The 17,511-nt window shown below is 41.8% G+C and overlaps 1 long non-coding RNA gene across 1 annotated transcript in view; it reads left to right on the top strand.

The window, feature by feature from the left end:
* The window catches only part of LOC143381810 (uncharacterized), a 69,721-nt gene extending 52,210 nt beyond the window's left edge, over positions 1-17,511 (top strand). The window contains exon 3 of the long non-coding RNA XR_013088897.1: positions 17,450-17,511. This is a non-coding gene — a long non-coding RNA (uncharacterized LOC143381810). The remainder of the gene's footprint in view (positions 1-17,449) is intronic.

Genomic DNA, 17,511 nt, shown 5'->3' with positions numbered 1-17,511 from the left:
TCTGAACATGAGCAAAAAGTTTGGTCAATATGATTCCCAGTACAGACATCTGGGGAAAACAGAATGATAAACTGTATCTACTTTATGTTGCCCCACTCTACTCACACCATTTCCCAATACTGCAATAGATATGAGTAAGATTTTGACATAGCATTTGCCAATTTAGAAATATGAACAATCTAGCTCAGTGATTCTCAAAATTAATTATATGTTCAAATGCACATGGGATCAAATATCCAGCCCCTATTCCTGACCATTAGGCCAACTTGGGGGGTTAGGCCTAGGCATTTATATATGACATAGATTTTCCCAAGTGATTCTAATATATAGATAGGGTTGAAGACTACTAATCTTTTCAAAGAAATAGAATAAAGAACCTTCATAATTCCCTGGATAGCCCTTAGGATAAACTGGTTAGAGCTTTATCTTCTTAGTCTTTGTGTCTGATGTCATCTGGATGGTGCCTTCATTATATCCTTAGGTATCTGAATTTATGATCCCAAAGTTTAATTTGGTAGGAAAATTTTCTTTTCTTCCTTTTTCCTCTTTTCAATCTTTTGCTCCTTTGAAAACTTATTTTCCTTCAAAAGTATAATCCAGACGTTGAAAACTTTTAAAATCTATAAAGGAATAGTCCATGATAATTAAATTTAAAGTTCAGTGTGTGCATTACTCAGAAATTAAGATTTGTTTCTAAAAATACTGAAGATGTAATAAAGGCACCTATAAGTTTCTTCAAAATGTGTGAAATAAACTTGTAATTGGAGTTGGTGCAGAGAGAAGAAAGAAAGAGCCAGACTAAGATAATTGCTATAATTGAAGATAATTACATTCTTTGAGCTTATAGTCAGCCTACGATGGAAGAAAAAAAAAAGGAAATATGGTTTTTGTATGTTTAGTTTAGTTTTTATAAAAAGAGGTAAGCTAATTCATAAAGACAGAAAACCTTTCAAGCTCTAAAATCTCAATAGTTTCTTACATGGATGCATTAAACTTTATGTACCCACCAATAGAACAATACCATTAACACTTTTATGAAAAATACAGATAAACAAATCTTGTCAGTTTCTTATATTACTATTTCATAAAACTACTTTTTATGACATTAATCAGTATGTTCATCTGGTACCTAATACAGCCCACATGAGTTCATGACAATAGGTCTGTGCCAGCCACAGTACAGGAGACTGTTGATATTCTGGTTAGCAGTGGCAGAGGATGCTCTTCAGTGCATCCAAAAGCCTCACCAAGTAATAAATTAAGGGAAAGGAACAATGAGCACCAATTTAGGAAGTATGAAAATTTTGGCATTTGATCCTTCAGCCCACCCCTTACTCTTTTTAACTCTTACAGTCTGGAAGGGTATTAACAGTCTAGAAACTATCCTGAAATTATATGCCTTGGTGTCCTGGAAGGATCCTGGCTACAGAAACAGACTTTGATCAGACTAGAGAGGGTTCAGTGTCTTACACTGCTCTTAACTGAGTTCTCAGTCAGGTGAAGCAGAATGTGTCTCAGCTACAGGTGGACCAGTTGTCCATAAAATCTGCTTGTCCCTGATATAGCACAACATGGAAGTATATTAAGAAGTAAAATGAATTCAAATTAAAGAGTTTGGATAAAGGTCTAAAAATGTGAAAAAGACTGAGTCGGTCTCACTGAATTGGTATTACAATTATTTCAGTTAGAATTGAAAAACCACATAACTGTTGCAAATAATTTTACAAAAAGAACTGGAATGAAGCCACTTAGCTAGATTATTTGATCTAGTGAATTAAAAATATGAACTTCTTTTCCCATTAGCAGTTACTAAATATCCATGACTACCTTGGTTTTTCTAGATAACTTTAGTTTTTGCCTTTGGGGATTTTGTTTTGTTTTTTGAGACAGTGTCTTGCTGTGATGCTCAGGCTGATTGAAGGCTCTGAGGTTCAAGTGATCCACCTCCCTGCGCCAGCCTCCTGAGTGCCAGGTCTACTGGCATGCATCACCATGCCTGGCTTCTAGATGAGTTTTCTTTTTACCTGCAAAATACATCTCTTGTGCCATTTTGTAAATATATTTTTCTTGAAGTTTTCATGTTATGGAATCATGAGAAATAAATACACAGTGGTCCTCTCAAAAGCAAATGCCCCTGTCCTGCAATGGCAGAATCCACCATGGCTGTGCAATGCCAACCTCATACCTCTAAGAGGCGCTACTCACAATGCAGCCTGTGCTCTTAGCACAGCCAGACCTACTCACAGCCTCAATGACAGAGAAGAGTGGATTCCTGATTTTTTATGCAAAATTTCTTTTGAGTTCCCATATTTTATTTTTAAAGTTCTTAATGGAGCCGTGTATTCCAAAAATATCCCTTTCCTTTGTTATTAAATTAACAGAGTTAGAATTGAGTTATTTTAACACTGCAGGAAGATATGGCTAGCATCAGAACACATCTCTAAGATACACCTTTCCTAGTCTGGGAAGCTTTCTACTTCACCATCTGTCATTGCCTGCCTCTCAAATGAATGACTTTAAAATGTCCCTTCCAGAAAAGGAGTGAAACACAGCATAGAGCAGTGAGGGGTAGCGGTGTCCAAGCTGTACCTGATGTTAGCTCTCCTTGTGCAAGACTGTAGAATTTGCCTGTTCTTTACTTTCCAAAGAAAATGGATATTGGAATAGAGTGACCCTATAGGCTGTCCAGCTACAAGCACTTTAAGCTCAATAAGGGGAAAGGGCTCTCTCTAAAATTTTAGTTTAATAAATCCATAATCTAAGTTCTCTCCCCAAAAAAGTCTCTTCTGCCTGTGACATGCAATGTAGCATAAGCTCCACATGATCCTTCAATCTGGGAACTGCTGTAACATTCACAGCATAAAACACTGCACTGGAAATGCTGAGACTTTTCATGAAGTCATCCTGATTCCATCACCTCCATTTTATTCATGATTTACAAACAGAAAATGAAAAATCTTGAGGGAGAAGATGTGATCATCATTAGTTATGAAGATGTTCAAAATTGGATTTGTTTCAGTTCATTAGGTCTCATAATCACATTAGCTGCATGGCTTTGTGAGGAGCAGAGTTGGCCTCTGGAGATGTCCCCATGGACTTCCCCAGACTTTCACTCCCTCTACCCACAGGAGTCCACAATGGGATTAGATTTTTCTTTCACAGGATGACCCAGTGGAAACAATACCGCATGTAGAAATCGTGCTCACCCTTTATAATGATTCCTCTGGCCCCGTGCTATGTCGGCTTTGAATAATCCTTAACTTCTGAAGGCTTGATGCAATGAGCCACCCCCACTCTATTGGAATTCTCATGCAGCAGTTACTCAGTATATTTACTAGTGGTGTCATCCACATTAGGAAGCAGCAGCTTTCAGAATCAGCCCTAAGTTGTTATATGTGAAATAAAATCCCCTACCATCTCCTGCCCAGATCTCTGGATTGGGAGCCATGAATCAACTTGGGCAGGAGAAGCTGAAGCCTGCCCCTCAGATCCACAGAGAGGCCTGTTGCAGAACCCATGAGATAACAGGGGCCGAGAAAGCCATGGCACTTCAGCAGCTCACTGGGGTGGGAGGAAGCAGATAAAAGTTTCTGGCTTGAGTAGTACAGGACTAACAAGCTCTCAACATGTGTTCTTCAAAGGGTCTTCATTGCAAAAACTATTTTTCTCCACCTATCATAGGATGTAAAGTGCACATTAAAAGTACAAATACTTGGGCCCCACTCCAAATCTACTGTATCAGAAGATCTGAGGACCAGATCTGGGCATCAAATGTTTAACAAATGTCCAAGGTATAACAAATCAGGGACTGGGAGAGGTCAAAGAGTAAGGGATTCTGGAGGGCAAATTTGCCTGGGAAGGAAAGCAAGGGAAACCCGTGAGGCCATTAGATGTGGGGTGGTAATGGAGGGACCTGCAGGTCACTTATTCTGATATAAATTCAGGCAGGTGGTTTGGTAAGACCACAGTCAAAATTCTCATCCACATAAATTGACAGCATGTTCTCTGGTTCAGAAGTGAGACACTGTTCTGTCCTACTGTCACGTCTCCTTGAGACCTTGAAGTTGCTCCATATTGCCTTTTATATCTAGTCCAAAGTCTTTTTTTTACCCTCCAGGGTATTAACAGCCTTTGAAATGAACATGAGCCTCTTCCAAAGCAGTGACTAATTCTAATTCTGATGGTTGAGTTCCATAATCAGTCCCATCAGACCATGTAAGAACAGGCTCTGTCCCCACTCCTCTGCTGACAGAGTTTTATCTTCTCCACCTTGGGTGAAAGAGGACAGAGAGGCCAGTGTCCTTAGGCACATACATATATACATGTCATTCTTCACTGAGTTCCCTATGGATTAAGGTCAGCCACAGTCAAAATGGAAAAGCAGGGGGAAATGACATGAAAAGCTACCCGTGTGGATTCCCGCTAGTCTTATTTCCCTCAGCTCACAGTGCCCTGGGTCTGCCTCAGCCCTCCCATCCTTCTCCTTTTTTTCCTCCCTAGGTAACTTGATCTGTTGTCTGTCACTTGTGCCTTAGGATGATTTTCTTTTCTGTTTTGTTGCAGCACTGGGGTTAGAATCCAGGGCCTTGCACATGCTAGGTAAGCCTGACCTCCCTGGCCCCTTTAGTGTGATATTCAATGCACAGGCCACTTGTCCTTTGAGTATTTGAGTATTGGCTTTTTTAAGTTCTGTCCTTAACTATAAAATAAAAGCAGTTTTCTTTCATTTCTACTGGGGCAGGGGCTCTATGTACACACACACACACACACACACACACACACACACACACAGAGGCCTTGGAACCCAGCCCATGCTCAGAGGCCAGCAGACCTGCTGTGGTGGCGGACACACAGGGGAGGTGGGTTTTTCCACCCTCTGAACATGCAAAGGCTGCCTTTGGAATCCACCAGACACATTGAGGACAGTTCTCAGCTTGAAACAACATCAGTCCAAGGGCACTGCCGCTGCATTCGTCCCTTGGAGCCTCTGCCACCAAGATGAACAGAATCAAGCTGCAGTTACTGTGATGAAGTGCCATCTCTAATGCAGCATAGTGCAGAGGGAAGGAGTTAAAGGGTTGGTTGGTTGGGTGGTTTTCTGATTTCACATGCTTAGAATTCAACAATTAATTGTGTTTTTTTTTCTTCTTATGACCAAAACACATCTCTGCATTATGAATTTACATCTAAACATTTTCACCACTTGCAATGTTAAATTACAGAGGACCAGTATGGTCTCATGGTCAAGATGTAGTTAGAAGATGAATAGTGCTTAGCACGTGATAGATATTTAGCAATTATTGTTTAGTGAATGAGAGTGTCAAAGAGTAAGGGACTATCATCCGACGTATTTGTCATGAAACCAACCCAAGGTGTCTTTGAAAACAAAGAATCTTTCCAGAATGTCTTATCACATTTGGATCTGTTCAGGCTTATTAAGTACTTGGATTAGAAAATAGAAGGATCCCTCTTGCTATCTCTGTAAGATTTTCCAAATTTGGGATATTTGCCTTTAAAGAGCCTGGTAGCTTCCAGGAGAAGTGTTTTCTTTCTGCATTACCTGTTCCTGCACCATCTGCACATTTCAGTTCTGTCCCTGCATTTTGTTGAAAAGCTGTTATAAATCTCACTGGAAATGTGTAAATATAGAAACTACATGTTAATGAAAAGATAAAATACTCTTAGGTCAGCCCCACAGCCAGTGTACAATGGTGACATTGCCAAGAGCCCGGAAAGGGCTGTCAGCATTGATTTCTGGCACAGTGCACGGTCTGGAAAGGTTGCCCATGAACCCCCCCCTTCTGGTGCACCCTCGTCAGGGTTTCCCATGAATTACTAAGCACAGTCTTAAGTTTCTAAGGGAAGTTGAAACTATCGATCCCATTGAGAATTTGAGGTTCTTGCTGGAGCAACGTTTGCCTTTATGTGCAAAGTTCTGAATTTTTGTTTTATGACTCTACGAATCACTAGTCACTTTTATAAAATGATAGAAGCTGAGATTTTGAAAGAAACCTTAGAAATGACTGCTTTCTTCAGAAGGGAGATTTGAGTCACAAGGAGGTTTAGAATTGTTTCAGGCCACACAACAGTGGAGTGGGAAAGCACAGAATAGGAGCCAGGACTGTGTTGCCTGTGCCCAGGGAGTGTCCACTCACTACCATTTTCTTAGACGCTGGACTGAGAGAGCTGCTTATACTTAAGCTCTCTGTGGGAATCAAGAAGGCTTCTTGGATCCTGGAGCTGTGGCCTTAGGGTCCCCTAACTTTAAAAAAAAAAAATATATATATATATATATATTGGCACAACACAATGCCTTTATTTTTATGTGGTACTGGGATCGAACCCGGGGCCTGCCTGCGCTAGGCTCTACCGCTGAGCCACAATCCCAGCCCCAGGGGTCCCCTAACTTTAAGATGAAGGCCAAGTTTCAGCACCAGGAATCCAGCTGCGTAAGCCTTCACCCTGCTTGGAAAGAAGATGAACTTCAGGTTAAAGGCTGCAGACAGCACCCGCTGCCAGTTAGAAGTGCAGAACCTGAGCCCCCTCCAGCCTGGGTCAGTCAAAATCTGCACCTTAACAGCACCCCCTGACCATCCAGGGGCCCATTAAAGTTTGAGAAGCATTGTTCTAGAAGTCTTCTCAAATTTCAGGGGGCATTGTGGTCACCCAGAGGGCTTGTTATAAACAGACTTGCCAGCCCTAGCTGGAGGGTCATGTCCCTGAGCCATCTGCCTTCCTCTGCCCTCTCCTGGCAGGAAGCCTTGAAGAGGAGCCCTGAGAACCTACATTTTCAAATGCAAGTTCAGGCTTATTTCAGTCAACCTAGTCTTTCTTCGTATGTTTCCCCAGCCCTATGTAGATCACATAGCCCCAGCAAGTAGCTTGCAAGGGTGTGTTCTGAGGATTTGGGTTCTGTTTCTTAGGAGTCAAGAAGTATTTTTGTCTGTCTCTTTTGTAATATAAAAATATTAGAAATAAAGGTAACTCTGGGTAATAAGTTAATCCACATTCTTGCCAGCACCTGGGTAGAACGTTAAGTCGACAGTTCCTACCACGGAAGAGCCTCTAACAACATGGTAAACATCAGTGAGCTTCTGTTAGAATACCTCAGTGGACATTCCTCTGTTATGTCTGTTACGTGACTTAAACTGTCATCTGTTTTTTTTTTTTTTTGACACCAGGGATTGATCTCAGGGGCACTTAACCACTGAGCCACATCCCCAGCCCTTTTATATATTTTATTTAGAGACAGGGTCTCACTGAGGTGCTTAGGGCCTCACTAAGTTGCTGAGACTGGCTTTGAACTTGTGATCCTCCTGCCTCAGCCTCCCAAACCACGGGAATTACAGGCCTACTCCACCACTCCCAGATTGCCATCTGCTTTTAAGGTTTACCTCTCCAGTCTTGAGTATCCTTTTCCCAGAATACATACCGTCTGATGCACAGAGTCTCAGTGGGTGGCATGGTCAGGGTGAGGGCTTTGTAAAAGCTAACAGGGTTGTGGCAGAGGGGAGCATTTGTAATTAACCTTGTCTAAACACGTGTTAAAGTGAATCTGATCTTTTAAATATCATGAGCCGCAAGGAGGATTTGACTGAGAGCCATTTCTGCCCAAGAATACGTTTCTGAACCTCTCTCAGCAAAGATGCTGAAGTTTGTTTTTGGTTAAGTCTTTTATTATTATGAAAAGAAATGGCTGAATCACTGAACCTCAGAGGCCAAATAAAAACAGTACAGAGCAATGCTTACCCAAGTATGACTGTAAATAGTTCTGGTGTCAGGAAACGGGCCTGTGTGTAAACATCACATCCATCACAGTGTGGATGGCCGGATGAAATCAGTAAAGCCCTCTGGATCCCCTGGAAGGACCGGACCGTCCATGATGGATGCATGGCTGGAATCACATCGTGGCCAAACCAATTGGGAGAGGACATTCTTCTCTCTGGCTCCAAAAACAAGTCATGACGGAGGGAAGCAAAGATGGACAGGAAGAAGGGTGTGGCTCCCAGGTCCTCACCTGTCTTCTGTTGTCACAGACAAGCTAGGCCCCTGGGGTTAGGAATGACCTGGGGATGAGAACACACAGCCAGCCTGTTGAGAGCCACAGCCGAGTCAGAATGGCCCCTGGCATTTTGCCAGTAGTATTGGTTGAGAGGCGAGCCATAAGATGATGCTGGATTGATTCAATTGTATATTAGACCTTTACTGTCCACCTCGGCCTGCTACTTTGGAGTTCTCGCGCTACTTCAGAGTTCTCGCAGGGATTCCTGGAGAGTTGGCATTGGCTGGGGAAGTGCCAGAGGAGGGATTTCCAGTTGGTGGTTCCTGGAGGAGCCACGTGGCGTTGGGAGAGTTCCTGGGGAGTGTGTGTGGAGTGTGCTGGTGGAGTTCAGAAATAAAGTTTGTTCCTGCTTGAGTGTCTCGTGAATTGTGCCCAGCCAGACTGTGGCACCAGCCAACATCCTCGAATATAGAAAGTACTGGGAACACTAAGTCAGGAAAGCTGTCTCTATGTGATCTTAGATCAGAGACTTAACTTGAACTTCAATTTTCTCATCCACAAGTAGTTTCAGTAACACCAAAATCACAGGGTCTCAAGGATTAAATAAAAAATTGCATGTGAAAGTGGCTGGCACGTCGTAGTATAGATTTGTTTAGCTTTTCTGGTGTGTTTTATTTTCAAGTTTGCGAGTCACTGTTGATTTGTAGTAGGCCTCTTCAGGGTCAAGGGGAAGGCAAGGTGACTAAGTGTAGGAAGGAGCCGTTTGGCCAGGTGGGATTAAAGTTTTGTGTCTGCTGTGCCCTGTCGCTTCTCACTCACACATTTTCCATCTTTGAAGGCCTGGTCAATAGGCAGCTTGTCTTGGAAGCTTTTCCTTCTATGAACTGTTTTGTCAGTAAATTTTTATTAAGTGCCTACTGTGTGCTGCACACTTGGGTGACAGCCCTGTCCTATGTGGGTCTGCTTCAAGCTCCTCCCTCACAGGGCTTAGGCGGCCCAGGAGACACTAAAATCACTTCATAATTTCAGTTTTGAGTAATGTTGGGAAGGGAAATGCTTATCAACTCTCCTTGGAGGCTGAGAGGCATCAGGAAACTCCAAAAAAAAAAAAAAAAAAAAAAACATTTAAATTGAGACCTACAGGAAGGACCTCGTCAGGTGAAAACCAAGAGAAGGAGGCATGAGAATATGTAAAGCTGCCTTTTCCTTGGAGAAACTCAAGGTCCAGGCTCCTGACAATGCCTTTATTATTTTTTTTTTTAATGTGGTGCTGAGAATCAAACCGGCTCCTGCCATGCTAGGCGAGCGCTCTCCCGCTGAGCTACAATCCCAGCTCCTGCAATGATTCTTTTAAAGAGGTTCAACTCAATAAGAGAGGTAAATAGGGAGCCTACATCCTGGGAACAAATCTTTACTCCTCACACTTCAGATAGAGCCCTAATATCCAGAGTATACAAAGAACTCAAAAAATTAGACAACAAGATAACAAATAACCCAATCAACAAATGGGCCAAAGACCTGAACAGACACTTCTCAGAGGAGGACATACAATCAATCAACAAGTACATGAAAAAATGCTCACCATCCCTAGCAGTCAGAGAAATGCAAATCAAAACCACCCTAAGATACCATCTCACTCCAGTAAGATTGGCAGCCATTAGGAAGTAAAACAACAACAAGTGCTGGCGAGGATGTGGGGAAAAGGGTACACTTGTTCATTGTTGGTGGGACTGCAAATTGGTGCAGCCAATCTGGAAAGCAGTATGGAGATTTCTTGGAAAGCTGGGAATGGAACCACCATTTGACCCAGCTATTCCCCTTCTCGGTCTATTCCCTAAAGACCTAAATAGAGCATGCTACAGGGACACTGCTACATCGATGTTCATAGCAGCACAATTCACAATAGCAAGACTATGGAACCAACCTAGATACCCTTCAATAGACGAATGGATAAAAAAAATGTGGCATTTATACACAATGGAGTATTACTCTGCATTAAAAAATGACAAAATCATAGAATTTGGAGGGAAATGGATGGCATTAGAGCAGATTATGCTAAGTGAAGCCAGCCAATCCCTAAAAAACAAATGCCAAATGTCTTCTTTGATATAAGGAGCGTAACTAAGAACAGAGTAGGGACGAAGAGCATGAGAAGAAGATTAACATTAAACAGGGATGAGAGGTGGGAGGGAAAGGGAGGGAGAAGGGAAATTGCATGGAAATGGAAGGAGACCCTCAGGGTTATACAAAATTACATACAAGAGGAAGCGAGGGGAAAGGGAAAAATAATACAAGGGGGAGATATGAACTGCAGTAGAGGGGGTAGAGAGAGAAGAGAGGAGGGGAGGGGGGGAGGGGGGATAGTAGAGGATAGGAAAGGCAGCAGAATACAACAGACACTAGTATAGCAATATATAAATCAATGGAAGTGTAACTGATGTGATTCTGCAATTTGTATACGGGGTAAAAATGGGAGTTCATAACCCACTTGAATCAAAGTGTGAAATATGATATATCAAGAACTATGTAATGTTTTGAACAACCAACAATAAAAAAAAATTAAAAAAAAAATAAAGAGGTTCAACTGCTTTGGTGACAGAACACAGGCAGGAGGCTTTGTTTATTCAAGAGTTAGGGTTGGGCCTTAAAACACCCTGGGCCTACTTTTTAACTGCTTAGTGTGCTCATATTCTTTATTCTTCTCTTCTCCTTTACCATGTAAATTAAAAATTAAATTTGCACTTTTGAGAGTCTGCTTAGGAATCACCATTCCTTCTTGTAGAAACATGTATTTCGTAGAAATTCCCTGACTGGCTCCTATTTTCCAGGTCATGTAGATTGCAGAAATATAGAAGGAAATGAGACCAATACATCTCACCCTAAAGGAACTTTTAAGGTAGATCAGCTGCGCAAACACACAAGACAGGAAGAGAGAGGACCTGAAGTCCAAACTGCATGCTTTCTGTAATGTCGCACAAAGACTGTGGGTGCAAAACAAAGCCACCTCACCCAGTGTGTAGAACATATGGCCTTCACCCCAAAAAGTGTCTCAGGGCTCCAATCAGGATGCACGTGGTACAAAGCAATGTGTACTTATGCAAGGACCTCTCTTTCCCTATCCTCCCCCCACCCCCGCCATACCCACCTTGTTTCTTTCTCTCTCTTCTCTCCACTCCATGAAAAATGAACCTTGAAAACTGGCTTCCTAATCATGACATGAGAAAAAGCAACCCTAGAAGTCATTTCATTTCCCATCAGAATCTCTTGTCTCTTGGCTTTTCTGTAGGCAAAAGCCAAGTGTCTATTCTTATATAAAAGGTAGGGCTGGGGATGTGGCTCAGTGATAGAGCACTTGCCTGGTATGTACAAGGCCCTGGGTTCAATCCCAGTACCATGCAAAACAACAATAACAAAAACATATAAACAGTAAGCTACATTGTTTCTATGACGTAAGTTTAATGTATTCTCTAAGACAGGAGACAGCCACACATACCCCCTCTTCAAATAGGTTCACTTTTCTGTTTCCTGAGTTGATCAATAGATTCTATATGTACAAAACATCAATTTGGCTGAGCTGACAGACGGCTCTAAGGATTCATAACTTACTCTTAGGACAAATGGCTGGCTCTTCTTTTGTGAGCAAGTCTTGATACCAGGGTTCCTTTGGTCTGGTGGTGGAGAGGTTTCCAGTTGTTGTGCTTTTCTCAAGTTGCTACAGGAAGAAATGTCAGGATATTGCTCTGCAGTGACATTATTAAATGATTCAGGGAACTACACAAGAAAGCCTTGCCTCAAAGTCCTCCTTCACTACCTTTGGCTCATTGCCTGTATCTCTTCCCTGACTTGGTGAAGGAGCACATGGGAAGACCTTGGTTACAATCTCTGGGGTGGGGGAGGGCAACTTTGTACCCTTATCAGAATGGAAGAATAAGCACCAGTTTCAGTTCCTCACCTCACAGCAGACGGGGTCTACTCTCATTCATACCAAGTTCCCTGAAGCAGGCTAGCCTGTGTCAGGCACAGTCCCTTGAATCTGAAAAGACACCTACCTTTGCATCCACCAATGTACTCACAGGACAGGGACCTACCAGAGAATGTGGCTCCTTGGTGATGGTTAAATTTGTTTGGTTAATTTGTAGCTCATGAAGTATTTTGCCACATGGTTCCCACACCTGATAATGACTGGGAAGGAGGAATTCCCATGGGGTTTGACACTTGGCTCTCCTGATTTCATCCATCAGTGAGGGGTCATCAGCGGAGGTGGTTTCCATCATCCTTAATTATGGGCTGAGTTGGACAGATGTAAAGTGGTAATGACTGTCATTACTGACCTAAACCTGCTTCAAAGGAACTGTAAAGTACTGCCTCTGTAGCCGTTCTCACTGACCATCCCAACTTTTCTGAGGTATTATTTGTAGACTTGGCTGTGATCAGAACACCTACCCTTTTAAGGGTGTTTGACTAAAGAAGTAAATGGCTGTCATTTGGTCTGCAAACTTTCATTAATCTCATCTGGGTTTTATTTCCTTTCCTGTTGTAATTGATTTGGGTGGCTGATAGTCCAGGCTAATGAAGACAATTCCAATGGCAAACATCAGAGACCGACAAGAATAATTGAACCCCTCTCCTTGGAGGAGGAGCTACTGATGGGGGCTGAGACTGGAATCATGCTGCCACCTTGTGGTTGGAAGTAGCATCTGCTTTCCCTAATTCTTTAAAGTCATGGAATGAATATACATAAAAGAGTAAGAGATTATCAAGTTTTCAGTTCCAAATAATTAACCACACTCTCTTCTTAACTAGTCCCTATAAGGTTCCATAACCCCAACCACTAACATTTCAGGACCAAAGAACAAGTTCCTATGGTAATCAAAAAGTGTATAGCATCGGAGGACAGAGAGAGTACCGCTGCCTCTTTTTCAGCAATCCCAGAGGTTTCTATTAAGTTACAGTCTCTGACCATGATCTTAAATCAGCACAGTGAATTATTAAGTCTATTCTGAAGCAAAAAGATCTCATGGGCAATTATTAACTACATCTGCAATTACATTATTATTCTGCAACTCATTCTACTGGGGCATTCAGGTGTCATAATAAGTGTCAGTTTAGGTAGAATAAAAATAAATGGCCCTCCTTTGTTCTGTGTTGAATAAATCACAAACATATACACATATGGTCTGAGAAATGGATGTTGTTTTACAACTGAGTATTTTTTAAACTTCAGAGACATGGTACATCTTCTCCTGGATCATATACTCACTTGGTCTGCAAATGACTCTGTCCTTATCCCTGCCGAGAAAGTGAGCAGAAAAGTCACACCTGTACATCTACACACCTGGGAGGGGACAGTCATCTGCACAGATCGGGGGGGGGGGGGAAGACAGTTGATCTACACATATGGATGAGAGAGGGGTGAGAGATTGTACTAGCCAGTTATAGATAAGCCATCAAAGTTTAAGATGAAGCCAGGTGCCATGTGCACACCTGTAATCCCAGCAGCTCAGGAGGCTGAGGCAGGAGGAATGCAGGTTCAAAGCCAGCTTCTGCAACATAGGCCTAAGCAACCTAGTAAAACTCTGTCTCAAAATAAAAAATAAAATTGGCTGGGGATATGGCTCAGTGGTTTAAAAACCCTGAGTTCAATCCCCAGTACCTCGCCCCCCAAAAAAGTAATTAAGGTGAAAGCCAGAGAGGAAATGGGCAGCAGAATTATGGAGCAAATAAATGCAGAAAGAGGCCAAGAGAAAAGAATGGCAGATCTCTAAGTGGGAATAATCTCACCTAGAGTTCTGTGCAGATGAAAGGCCAGGTGTGTATAGTCCCCTCCACACACACCCTGCTAGGCCAATGCAGGGCATCTGATAAGTGGCAGCTGCTGTTCCCTGGCTCCCTCGTCCTCCTCTAGAGTGGCACTAGCAGGCTTCTGAGGCGGAAGCCACCCATACCATTGGAGCACTTGTCCCTCGGGATTCAACTCTCATGATCAGAAACCTAGACCAGAAGGTCTCTTTTCATTGTGAGATTTTTATCCAGGGCAAGAACTTTAGGAAAAAGTTCTTTCTTTCAGCAGATTTGGAGAAAATTCTGATTGAAGGGGAGTAAGCCAGGCATTTGGACACATTTTCTCTGAGTTCCCAACTTTATTGGGGAGCTTATAATAGTCCCTTTTCATCCTCTTAATCCCTACAAGGTCCAACTAGTCTGGCACCCCACATATTTCATTGTATTCTATCAGCCTCCCCCTGTTGAGAGAGGAGAGGAAAGAATAGACACTTACAGCCATGAAGAAATGGGCCGGAGACCCCACGCTAGGCCTGCTGGATGCGCCTCTCTGCCTTTGAGCAATTCACACACCATCTCCTTTCTAAGAACTTAGCACTTTATAAATAAGCATCCATGAATCTGTTGTGTGAAGGAAGGAAGGAACAAACGAATATCTGTGCAAGAGACAGATCTTTTGTCTGTGCTTCCTAAAGTGTTTTATGCTTTGGGATTGTATGCGAAAAGTTATTTCATATGCTTATAGGTCACCATGATTTCAGGACTTCCTTGAATATGTTGGGTTTTTTTCAGCTTTTTTTTTTTTTACTTATTTTTCTATTTTTTTTAATTCTTTTTAGTTATGCATGGCAGTAGAATGTATTTGGACATATTTATATAAGCATGAAGCACATTTTATTCTGATATTAGGATCCCAGTCTTCTGGTTGTACATGATGTGGAGATTCACTGTGGTGTATTCATTATGTACATAGGAAAGTTATGTCAGATTCATTCCACTGTCTTTCCTATTCCTGTCCCCCCTCCCTTCTCTTTCCCTTTGCCTAATATTTTGAACTTCTATTCTTCCCCCACCCATCCCCACTCCCTTGTTGTGTGTTTGTATCCACATATCAAAGAGAACTTTCAACCTCTAATTTTGGGGGATTGGCTTATTTTGTTTAGCATAATAGTCTCCAGATCCATCCATTTACTGGAAAAAGTCATAAACTCGTTCTTTTTTATAACTTAGTAATTTTCCATTGTGTATATATACCACATTTTCTTTATTCATTCATCTGTTGAAGGGCACCTAGGTTAGTTCTATAGCTGAGCTAATGTGAATTAAGCTGCTATAAATATTGATATGGTTGTGCCACCATACTGTGCTGATTTAAGTCCTTTAGATATATACTGAGGAGTGCAACAGCTGGGTCAAATGGTGGTTCCATTCCAAGTTTTCTGAGGAATCTCCATATTACTTTGCAGAGTAGTTGCATCAATTTGCAATCCCACAGGCAATGTATGATGTACCCTTTTCCCCACATCCTCGCCAACATTTATTGTTACTTGTATTCTTGATTGTTACCATTCTGTCTGGAATGAGAGAAAATATGTTTTAATAACCTATTTTTGTGCTAATTTGTAGACTCAGTTTAAAGTGAACTATCCTTTGCATCAACAAATCATAAGAAAAGTGGTGTTTATTTTCATTCAGTTACAGCTGTTCAGGAACAAACATACAAAAGCAATTTCACTGTTTATTACTGTATGCCTGTAGTGTTTATAAACACAACACATAGCCAAACACAGGAAGAAAGAAGTTCTATGTTACACAAAAAGTTCCAATTTACATCTTATAGAGCATTAGAAGGAGCTATTCATGTTGACTCACAGGCTGAGAAAAGCAGTCCACCACTTTATCTCCCAGAATTCTCTCTATACACTGTAGATAACATTTCCTAGTTCCTCACTTTTTATTATTCTTCTACCTGGAATATTCAAACAAATATGATCATATTTCCCCTGCAGAAAATTTGGTCCAATGGAACTGTCTTTGTCAAATGGCTTTTATTTTCCCTCTTTTGGGCACACCCTGGTATGCTGCTGAGACACCCCAGAGCTGCCCTTGCAGATACTCAGATGGCCAAATATCTACACTCCCTCCCCAAAGCAGACAAACATGGAAATATCGGCAGTCTTTCTCAAGAATGCTGTTATGAGTAGTGTCCTAGGACAAAAATACTTGCCTACTTTATACATGACACTTGAGATTAAGTTCCAGATTGTTCTTGGTAAGTGAGAATATTCTAGAACTGACAAATAGTCCTGAACCAAGCCTCCCTGACAATAGATCATTGTTAATCTGATGTACCACTATATTTGTAAATTATATGTAATACTTAAAATATTGAATGAAAGTAATCTGACCATCCTCATTTAGAAGCACTGTAGCAGGAGCAGGGAACGGTAGCCCCCAGTGATCAGGAGCTTCTTGGAGGAGTAGAGTTCACAAGTTTTGGGGCCCAAATGGCTGGACTCATACCTCCTTGCCTTCAAGCTCCAGGGATGCTTGGGGTAGGTTACTTCTCTGCTGAGTTTCTGCTTCCATGTCTATAAAACAGGGACTCACAGTTCCTCCTTCACAGGGTAACGGGAGCAATTAAATGAGGAAAGCATTTAGCAGAGTCCCTAGCAAGTACCAGGTACTAAAACATATTAAGTACAGCTCTGTTGCTTAATTTGTACTTGTTTATAAATAGGTCTTATTTGCTGCTGGGGATGTAGTCGCAAGCCCACACTTCCAGCCATTCATTTGAAAATGCGTTTTTATTGGTATTCACAGCAGCTTAGTGGAAGCCAGTCCTGAAAATAAAGTCACACACTCAGAATAGACAGCTGAGTACGCAGGTGAGGAGAGAGGGGTTCTGTTTTGTTCGTTGTATGAGCCTTAAACCTTCTAAAAGGATGGCGTAGGGAGTAGGTCATGAATGCATTTTTGTAAAAGCCATATATTGTTTTATACAGTTCTGATGGGGGAAAAGTGAATCCAAATCAACATGTATTTATTCGCCATAGAATGGGGAGTACTTGGAATCTTTATTTGAAGACATTAAGAATCCACACCCAAATATGTGATGATAATACAACTTTTATTGCTTCAAACACTGTGCTAGTCACGGCTACTTTCCCATTTTACATGTTTACATGAGGAAAACAGAGGCTACCCCAGGCATGGTTAGGTCAGGTTTCAGAGTGCATCTGCTTCCTGCATGCACCTCCCTGGCTGTGCTAATGAGTTCTTGCTTCTGGCAGGAACCTGACTACAGGTTAGGATTCTCTTACCCCAAATTCTTGGGATCAGAAGCATTTCAGATTTGGAATTTTTTCAGACCTTGGAATATTTCGAGATATATTGGAAAAGGGACCTAAATCTAAACATGAAATTTATTTAATGTTTCATATTCACCGTATGCACATAACTTGAAGGTAACTTTAGACATATTTTTAGTGCACCCATATTTTGACTGCGAGGTCGGGCGTGGAATTTTCTACTTGTGGAGTCATGCCTACACTCAGAGAGTTTCAGATTCTGGAGCATTTCAAGTTTGGGGTTTGAGAACTTGGAATGCTCAATCCATGCAAGGTTCTGGCACTTCTCATGAGAAGTAATTTCCAAACACATCAGTTTCTTTGCAGGAAGACACCATGGTCCTCTGCCCCCCATGTGGCCACCTTTGAAGAATTGAC

The sequence above is a fragment of the Callospermophilus lateralis genome, chromosome 16 (genome assembly GCF_048772815.1).
Source record: "Callospermophilus lateralis isolate mCalLat2 chromosome 16, mCalLat2.hap1, whole genome shotgun sequence".
NCBI classification, from domain to species: domain Eukaryota; kingdom Metazoa; phylum Chordata; class Mammalia; order Rodentia; family Sciuridae; genus Callospermophilus; species Callospermophilus lateralis.
Note: the sequence above shows the minus strand (reverse complement) of the source record. Positions and strands in the feature narration are given on the sequence as shown.